The sequence below is a fragment of the Crinia signifera genome, chromosome 4 (assembly GCF_055691185.1).
Source record: "Crinia signifera chromosome 4, ASM5569118v1, whole genome shotgun sequence".
NCBI lineage: Eukaryota > Metazoa > Chordata > Amphibia > Anura > Myobatrachidae > Crinia > Crinia signifera.
This window is the reverse complement of record NC_139220.1, coordinates 174,442,357-174,451,925: the sequence shown is the minus strand read 5'-3', so window position 1 is coordinate 174,451,925 and position 9,569 is coordinate 174,442,357. Positions and strand designations below refer to the sequence as shown.

Here is a 9,569-nt window from a genome sequence, read left to right as displayed (position 1 = left end):
GAAGTACTGTGAGCCAGAGCCCACCGGAGGTCTTCTGCGGTATGGAGCAGGGCAGAGTGGAATTTCTGAGACGGTCAGTGTGGCAGGTTGGAAACAGCTGGTGCAAATGCAGCGCAGCCTGTGAAATCACGCCAAGCTGCGCACTGCTGCACCCTCTGCGTCAAGAACAACCGGACAGCATTTGAGCAGGTGCTCAGCGTGGCCTGGTTTTAGATTTGCATATGCTCAGGCTGATCCCTTCATCCCAGGATTAGAAGCTCCAATAATGGGATTCATATCCTGGTAATTTTGGGGCCAAACACCGGGATCCTGCTGATCCCGATCCCGGGATTGGCTACCCTAATTCCTAGGAGTGCACATTATGTTTACCATACCCATATGGAGTTATGTGCAGAGCCAGAATAAGGTCTGTGGGGCCCCTGGACACAAAACTTGTGGGGCCCCTATCAATAAAAGTGGACCATGGACCCTCACTGACCCTGCAACTCATCCATTTTTCTCCTCTCTCTGCAGCAGTAGCAGGCAGGAATGAATGGCAATCACACAGTAGCTTTGCCGACAGGAGACGGGAATACTCCCCATGTACCTAGCTGAGCTCTGGGTGCAGACCAGCAACAGCACAGACCCCCGACAGCACCTGCTCATCTCGCTGTGCCCCTCACCAGAAGCAGCCCTCCAGAGAGCCAACTGAGACACTCAGGGAAACACCACCTTCTATGTGATCCCGGAGAACAGGTTGCTTCCAGCCCCCACTGCTAGTGACACCTGAGTGGCTGCTCCCTGGCAGGGGGAGTGTGGAGGGAGAAAGGAGGAGATCCGGCCACCTTCCCGGGTGGCTGGATCACATGCGATATGCAATCCCAGCCAAGCCAGCCCAAAACAATCCTGCAATTCTGCAGCAGGTGTGACACGAAGGGTCCGCTGTGATGTGCAAGGGGCCATGCAGTGCATCGGACCCACTGTCAGTCACCTACAAATTTCAAGTAAATCACCCAGTCAGTGTATGGGGGGCCTATAATCTTCTCATACAAACTCTACAATCCTATTTTTTAAAGACAGAGCCCTTTCTTGGTTCTCATCCTATCTAATCACTCCTTCAGTGTTCATTTCTCTGATTTCACCTCCTCTTCACTTCCTCTATCAGTTGGAGTACCTCAGGCAGGGCCGGTGCTAGGGGGTTCGGCGCCCTCCTGCAAACTATAAATTTGCGCCCACCCAAGCTTTACAAAGGGACAGCGCACACCAAAAGAAAAATGTGTGATCTCTCAAGGAAGGGGAATGGCCACACAATAGTACTCCCACTCCAAATTACACCACATAGAAGCACAATATTATTCACCTTACACAGCTGTAACTAGCCAATTTGGTGCCATGAGTTTAAAACACAGGGAGAGTTTGCGCCGTAGGAGCGCGCAAAAATGTAGGAGCGTAGCTTTATGGGGAATGGGCATCGTCACATAAAAGTACCAATTACACTGTAATCCCCATAACACATTATGCTTCACACCTCAATGCCCATTACACATTATACCACACACAGTAAGGCACATTATAAATAAAGTAATGCCCATTACACATTATACATTATGTCACACATCATGATGCCCCTTACACAATATGCAGCACACCATAATGCCCATTACACATTATGCCACACACCGTAATTCTCCTTACAAAATATGCCAAGCACCATGATGCCCATATGATATTGACACACATTATGCTACACATAATGCTCCGAATACTCCTGGATATACCCACATTTGAAGGGCTGCTTATTCAGAATGCCCACACCAGTTGCCAAAAGTAGTTGCTCTGCTTATACGTAGTGCTCACACCAGTTGCCAACATTAGTAGCACTGTGTAACCATATGCCCACACCAGTTGCCGACATTAGTAGCACTGTAAGACATTAGTAGCGCTAACTATACACGTGCCCACACCAGTTGCCGACATTAGTAGCGCTGACTTTACACGTGCTCACAGCAGTTGCCGACATTAGTAGCGCTGACTATACACGTGCCCACACCAGTTGCCGACATTAATAGCGCTGACTATACATGTGCCCACACCAGTTGCTGACATTAGTAGCACTGTCTACACACATGCTCACACCAGTTGCTGACATTAGTAGCGCTGACTATACACGTGCCCACACCAGTTGCTGACATTAGTACCGCTGACTATACACATGCCTACATCAGTTGCCAACATTAGTAGCGATGTCTACACACATGCTCACACCAGTTGCTGACATTAGTAGCGATGTCTACACACATGCTCACACCAGTTGCTGACATTAGTAGCGCTAACTATACACGTGCCCACACCAGTTGCCGACATTAGTAGCACTGACTTTACACGTGCCCACAGCAGTTGCCGACATTAGTAGCGCTAACTATACACGTGCCCACAGCAGTTGCCGACATTAATAGCGCTGACTATACATGTGCCCACACCAGTTGCTGACATTAGTAGCGCTGTCTACACATATGCTCACACCAGTTGCTGACATTAGTAGCGCTGACTATACACGTGCCCACAGCAGTTGCCGACATTAGTAGCGCTAACTATACACGTGCCCACAGCAGTTGCCGACATTAGTAGCGCTGCCTACACACATGCTCACACCAGTTGCTGACATTAGTAATGCTGCCTACACACATGCTCACACCAGTTGCTAACATTGGTAATGCTGCCTGCCTATACACGTGCCCACAGCAGTTGCCGACATTAATAATGCTGCCTACACACATGTACACACATGCTCACACCAGTTGCTGACATTGGTAATGTTGCCTGCCTATACACGTGCCCACAGCAGTTGCCGACATTAGTACACTCACACTTTAGTCTGCTCTGCTGTCCTGGCAGCTCAGCCTCTCCTGTGTCTCTCTTCAGTCTTGCTCCATCATAGCCCCGCCCCCTCTGTCCGTGTAGCCCCGCCCCTCCGTCCGTGTAGCCCCGCCTCTTTTAGTACGTACTGCTGCCCTGATGTTTATGAGCCTGGAGGGAACTCTGTGCCTCCGGCGCTGCTGCGTGCCCTGCAGTGTGACAGACGCAGCAGCAGCCGGCAGCCTCAGAGACAGCAGGGGATGCAGAGCAGGGACTGTGGCGCCTCTCCTGCCCGGCGCCTACCTGCTTTGCATCCTCTGCTGAGCGGGTAGCGCCGGCCCTGACCTCAGGGCTCAGTCTTTGAGATAGTCACACATTTTTATGACTGTTCCGCATCCCACCTATGGGTGGCAACATCCCATGGTGGAGGAGGGCAGTTGGGAGCCCCTCACTCGCTGCAGCGGTGAATAGATACTGTGTGCATGCACACAGCGTCTATTCAGGGAGGCAAAGGGACAAGGGGGCATGGTCAGCAGCTCTGAGAGCTCCATGCCCCCAAAGTGGCGAAATTGGGGGAGTGTCTTTTAAGTGCAAACACCCCCTAACCACAAAGTCGCACCCCCTTATTTTAAGGCTCTCACATTTGTCCCTCTTCGGGCTACAGGAAAGTTGTAGCTATGGAAAGGAAAGTTGTAGCTATGCTTGTGCTGCCTGCCTGAGATCTGCGGGCAGCCAGCAGCGCAGTGCACACAGATGTGCACCTTTCCTCCCACGATCCCTGAGCGGTCATGATTATTACTGGCAGTGAGTGGAGCCTCTGCAGTAATAAACATGTTGTTCTGAGTGGTGCGGCCGCCGGTAGTGCAGCAAATACACTCCTGGACCCAGCAGGAGACTCTCGGGGAGCAGAAGATGCCCGGCGGCAGGACAGCAAGAGCCGCCCACGGAACAGCAGAACCCTAGTGGCCTGGGCCGCAGGAGCAGCCTGGGAATCAGCAGATGCTCACCAGCCAGGGAGCAGGAGCTGCCCGGCAGGGAGTAGGAGGCAGTCATCAGCCAGGGAGCAGCAAGAGGCTGGAGAGCAGTAGGCGATTGATGGCCAGGTAGCAGGAGAGCATGCCACTAGGGAGCTCCTCCTCTCCTACTACCCCGCAGCCAGTCGGTGTTCCCCAAGGGTCAGTCCTTGGCCCTCTCCTCTTCTCCCTGTACACCACCTCTCTGGGCACCATCATCAGCTCCTACGGCTTCCATTACCACCTTTATGCTGATGATACCCTAATATATCTCTCCTCCCCCGCCCTATCCCGATCACTCCTGTCCAAGATCTCTGAATGCCTCACGGCCATCTCAGCCTGGATGACCAACACTTCCTGAAACTAAACATGACTAAAACTGAACTTCTAAGCTTCCATCCCCCGAACATCCCCTCTCGCGCATCAGACCATTCCTCTCCACTGACGCAACCAAAATTCTCATTCACTCTCTTGTCATCTCCCGCCTTGACTACGGCAACATCCTTCTCTCTGGGCTACCTCTCGCCCGCCTTGCCCCTCTCCAAACCATTCTTAATGCCACTGCTAGGCTCATCTTCCTCTCCCGCCGCTCTACCTCCAGCTCCCTCTCTGTCTATCTCTTCACTGGCTCCCCATTCCTTTCCGAGTTCTCTTTAAACTCCTCACCACCACCTACAAGGCTCTCTCCTCTTCCACCGCTTCTTACCTCTCTTCACTGATCTCTATCCACACTCCCTCTTGTCCTCTTCGCTCCACCGCTGACCGCCACCTGACCTCTCACCTAATCACCTCCTCCCACTCCCATGTCCAAGACTTCTCTCGCACTGCCCCCCCCTGCACTGGAACAACCTCCCGCCACCCATCAGGCTTTCTGATTCCCTTACCTCCTTCAAGCACTCCCTCAAAACCCACTTCTTCCGAATAGCGTATCCCTCCTCCTCCTAACCTCTTATGCTCCTCCTATCCTGCCTACCCTACCCCTCCATCTGTTCCCATGCATTCCTACTTATCCTATTGTCTTTCATTTGTCCGCCCTACTCATACTCTTATGAGTAGGGCCCTCCTTCCTCACATACTCACCCTACCTCTTTACCTCACCAGTGCTCCTGCCCTGTTCTTCTCTTCCTTTACTTCATCTTCAGTCTCCTCAACAATTTCAGCACCTACTTCAGAACTGATGCTGATTTTAGTTCTACCAGCTATACCCCTATTTATGCTGTATTTTATCAACACACCCTGTACGTTACCTTGTAATTTGTTTTTTTGTTTGCTATGTTCGGCGCTGCGGACACTTTGTGGCGCCTTATAAATAAACAAACTACAACTACTACTAAGTGACCCGCCAATGCTGGTGAGCAGACTTGCCTCCTCTCCTCACTCTTTCTTCTCACCCCGTCCCCTCACACCCCCATGTCACCTTACCCCTTCCCTCTCTTGTCCCCATCACCTCACTCCCCCTCTCTCGCCCCATCATCTCACCCACCTCCGTTGCCCACTCACCTACCATGGGGGGTAGCGCAAAAGATTATTATGTGGTGGAACCCAGAAACAGTCCAGTAGGACCAGGGGCGTAGCGAGGGTGGAGCCGGTGAAGCGTGTGCTCCAGGCGCAGAGGAGTAGCGTGGCGCTACACTCGCTGCCCGCCGGTCCACCCTCTGGATGCCGCCCGGCAATCTATAGCAGAGGCGCAGAGCCTCTGTCTCCGTCCCGTCTCCCTCTGCCTCCCTGCTGCTGCTGCTGCGGCTGCTGTCTGCCTCTCTGTGTGACATGTAGATGCAGCCGCTGGCAGGCAGGGGGAGCAGCTCCTCAGGCTGACGATAACGACATAACATACAGCCTGAGAGGGGAGACAAGAGACCTACGGAGGAGCACATGGGCACCAGGGCTACTCTATTTACAAAGTGAGTAGGGGGGCAGGGGCTGCCAGTGGTTCTGGGATGATTGAATCTGCACACTGGCCAGGCTTGTGCCTGCAAAGTCTGCAGACTGTGTGTGTGTGTGGAACAGTGGAAGGCTGGAGAGGATCCTTGTGATGTCTGCTGCCTAGGGGGGATGGGGGACTGTGCTTGAGGCGGTCTCCGATTGGGGGGTGTTCTGTCTGAGGGGCTATGCTGATTATGGTGTGTGTGTGTGTGTGTGTGTGGGGGTGGGGGGGTTAGTGCTGTCTAACTATGGTGGGGCTGTGCTGTGTATGGGGGGCTGTGCTGTCTATGGGAGGGCTGTTCTGACTATGGGGGGGGGGGTTTCTGCTGTCTATGTGGGGCTATGCTGTCTATGGGGGGCTGTGCTGTCTATTTATGGGAGGGCTGTTCTGACTATGGGGGGTTCTGCTATCTAACTATGGTGGGGCTATGGTGTGCATTAGGGGCTGTGCTGTGTATGGGGGCTGTGCTGTCTACATGGGGATTTCTGCTGTCTAACTGTGGTGGGGCTATGATGACGATGTGGGACTAGCTATGGTGTGTATGGGGGGCTGTGTTGACTATGTGGGGCTATGCTGACTATGGGGGGCTATGCTGTCTAACTATGGAGGGGCTATGCCTTCTATGAGGGGTTATTCTAGCTATCTATGGGGGTGGGGGCAGTTATTATTGGTTCTGTAACCACTTATTTACCCCTTTCAAAATCCTGCATGTGTCACTGGAAGGACAAGCGGCGCCTGTGTGCAGAGAAGAAGGACCAGTGGCAGCATCTGCATGCAGAGGAGCAGAGACCTGGAAGCTGCATCTATGTACGGGAGGAGCAGGAGTCCCGGCGGCGCTGCATCTATGTGGGAGAGTAGGCCCGGCGGCGCTGCATCTATGTATGGGAGGAGCAGGAGTCTCGGCGGCGCTGCATCTATGTGGGAGAGTAGGCCCGGCGATGGCTCCTGTACACGGGAGAACAGAGGCCCTGCAGTGTGAGAGCAGGAGACACGGCAGCAGCAGCAAGGAGTGGGACTTCTCAGGCGCTGGTAAGGACATCCCTTGGTGAATAACTTATACTTTCAGGCAGAGGGGCGGAGCAGTGGTGCGGAAATGGAAAATTAGGAAGTACAGCCTGGCTTTCCCATTTGCCTCTCTTTTCTTTCCCCCTCCTCCCTGTCTCTCCAGTCATCCCCCACCCCCCATGGTCCCCCTCCCTTTCCTGCACTCCTCTGCTCTCTCTCTCCTTCTCCCCAGTGCTCCTCCCCCCCCCCCCAACCCACCCCCTCTTTCTCCTCTCCTGATCCCCTCCCTCCTCTCTATCATGTGCTCCCTTACTCTCTATGCCCTGCTCTCCCTTGCTGTCCTTTTTTTTTTTACCTTCCTCTCTCCCCTGTGCTTCCTCGCTCTCCTCTTTTTCCCCTCCCTCTCTCCCTCACTCTCTCTTCTCTTTTTCTCCCTCTTGTGCTCCCTCATGTGCAATGTGCATTACGGCGTGTGGCATGCAGTTACTTAAGCATTAGGGTATGTGGCATAATGTCTACTAGGCATTACGGTGTAGGTCAAAATGTGTAATGAGCACTACGGTGTGGCATATTCTATAATGGGCATTAAAATTTGTGTGGCATCATGTGTAAGGTGCATTACTATAAGAAGGAAAATTAATGGGAAGGGGGGGGGCGCCGAAACATACTGCTGCTCCGGGCACAATGTCACCTAGCTACTCCTCTGAGTAGGACCCTAAATTTATAAAATGAGGGGTCACCAGGATGCACACATTTTTGGTGTGTCAGCACGGTGGGGGACAGCTGGAAGAGTTTACTATGGGGCACCAATGAAAATCTTGCCTAGGGCATCAGATTGGCTAGGGCCAATTTGCGGACTTTTAAGTTTGCCTCTCCTGGAGAAGCCCGGAGAGGACAGCCGAATCTCCTGGTCAGGGGCGGGGCCAAGGCTGATTACTCAAAGCCCCGCCCCCAGTCCGCGCAAACACCGCGATTCATGGGTCCGTGAGTAGGGGGCGGGACTAAAATGACGCAATTTGCATCATTTTAGTCCCTCCCACAGACCCGCTAATTTCGGCATTTCTTTCCAGCGGCTCCTGGAGGGAGCGGGACTCTGGGGGGCATGCGGGACACTTACCCACCTTCCAGGGGTGCCGGGAGGGGGACACGTTTTTCGGGAGCCTCCCGACCATTCCCGGAGGGTAGGCACGTATGAACTATTCACAACTGGAGAGTCTTCACTATCTACAAACACAAACAAGCATACCTCCCAACAAGACCTTGTCCAGAATGCTCCTCAACTGGGTATTTACAGACAGTCAAATGTATGAAGGCCCTCCTACCTCTACAGTATATAGTCTGTATCTACCCAGTTTGTTTTATCATTGATGTTTCCAATTGTAAAGCGCAACAGAATATGCTGCGCTATATAAGAAACTGTAAATAAAACAATACAGTAAGAGGAAAGTCAAGGAGCAGAGCAGTTTGCCCCTCCTGGAACGGGTCATGTTGGGAGCTATGCAGTGTTAAAACTTATTTTGCACCAAGCTCCAGAGGTATTCAGGAGCCATCTTTCAATTTGTGTCTCAAACTTGTGTTAAAATACTCAAGCCGCTATTGCCATCAAGTGGAGGGAGAACAAACAGCAGTTCTATAAAGATGGAATGGCTTCGAGTCTGACATACCGGTAATTAAAATGAGCATATTATATTGTATTATAATATGTACATGCCTGCACTGGTAATATAGCAAAAACATCCAGATTATATTCCAGTATATAGTCGGCACATACAAAAATTTGCAATATGAAAACTAAAACAGATTTTCACCCATTTATGGTACATGTAATACTGCAGTCACTTAAACTATATGTTCCATGGGATTCAGTACTGAATCCCGGCGGTCGGGATCCCGGCGTTCAGAATCCCGATGCCGGAATCCCGACAGCCGAAATGCCGACAAGGGGGGGACGTGGATCGCCCCCCCTTGCGGGCTCGCTGCGCTCGCCACGCAGCGGGCCCGGTGCCTCGCTACGCTCGGCACACTAATTTATTCTCCCTCCAGGGGTGTCGTGGACACCCACGGAGGGAGAATATGTCGGTATTTCGGCGGTCGGGATTCCGGCGTCGGGATTCTGAAGGCCGGGATCCCGACCGCCGGGATATTAACTGCATCCCGTTCCATGTCATACAATACTTAACAATAAAATCACGAATTTGACACATTGGGGGAAATTTAATAAAGGAAATTTGTAAAAAAAATTGGTGTATTTGTATCCAGAAATACACTTATTTTTGACATTTACTATCCCGAAAATACGGCAATTCGTAGTCGTATTGATGTGCTATCAATACGAATACGAATTGCCGTATTTTCGGGATAGTAAATGTCAAAAATAAGTGTATTTCTGGATACAAATACACCAATTTTTTTTACAAATTTCCTTTAGTAAATTTCCCCCAATGGGTTTCACAACAGGGCCACAGTTTGAAGACCCATGGCGTTAGCTAATAGGAGCCTATGGACTACTCTATCACCAATTCCCCCCCCCCCCCCCCCCCCCCCCCTACGACGTGGATGGAACATTAAATTTGCCTGAAAATAACATTGTCACATTACAACTGGGTATGCATCATTGGATAGACACCAACTAGGTCGACAAGCATTAGGTCAACACCATTAGGCTGTCATGCATGAAGGTCGACATGACTGAAGGTCAACATGGGTTTAGGTCAACAGTGTCATTAGGTTGACACAAGCATTAGGTCGCCATGGGAAAGGTCGACAGTCAAAAGGTTGACATTGGGTTTTTC

At 51.7% G+C, this 9,569-nt stretch overlaps 1 protein-coding gene across 3 annotated transcripts in view; it reads right to left on the bottom strand.

The window, feature by feature from the left end:
- Positions 1 to 9,569, bottom strand: part of CCDC146 (coiled-coil domain containing 146) — a 123,168-nt gene that overhangs the window by 105,720 nt on the left and 7,879 nt on the right. The gene's annotated exons all lie outside the window — the stretch shown is intronic.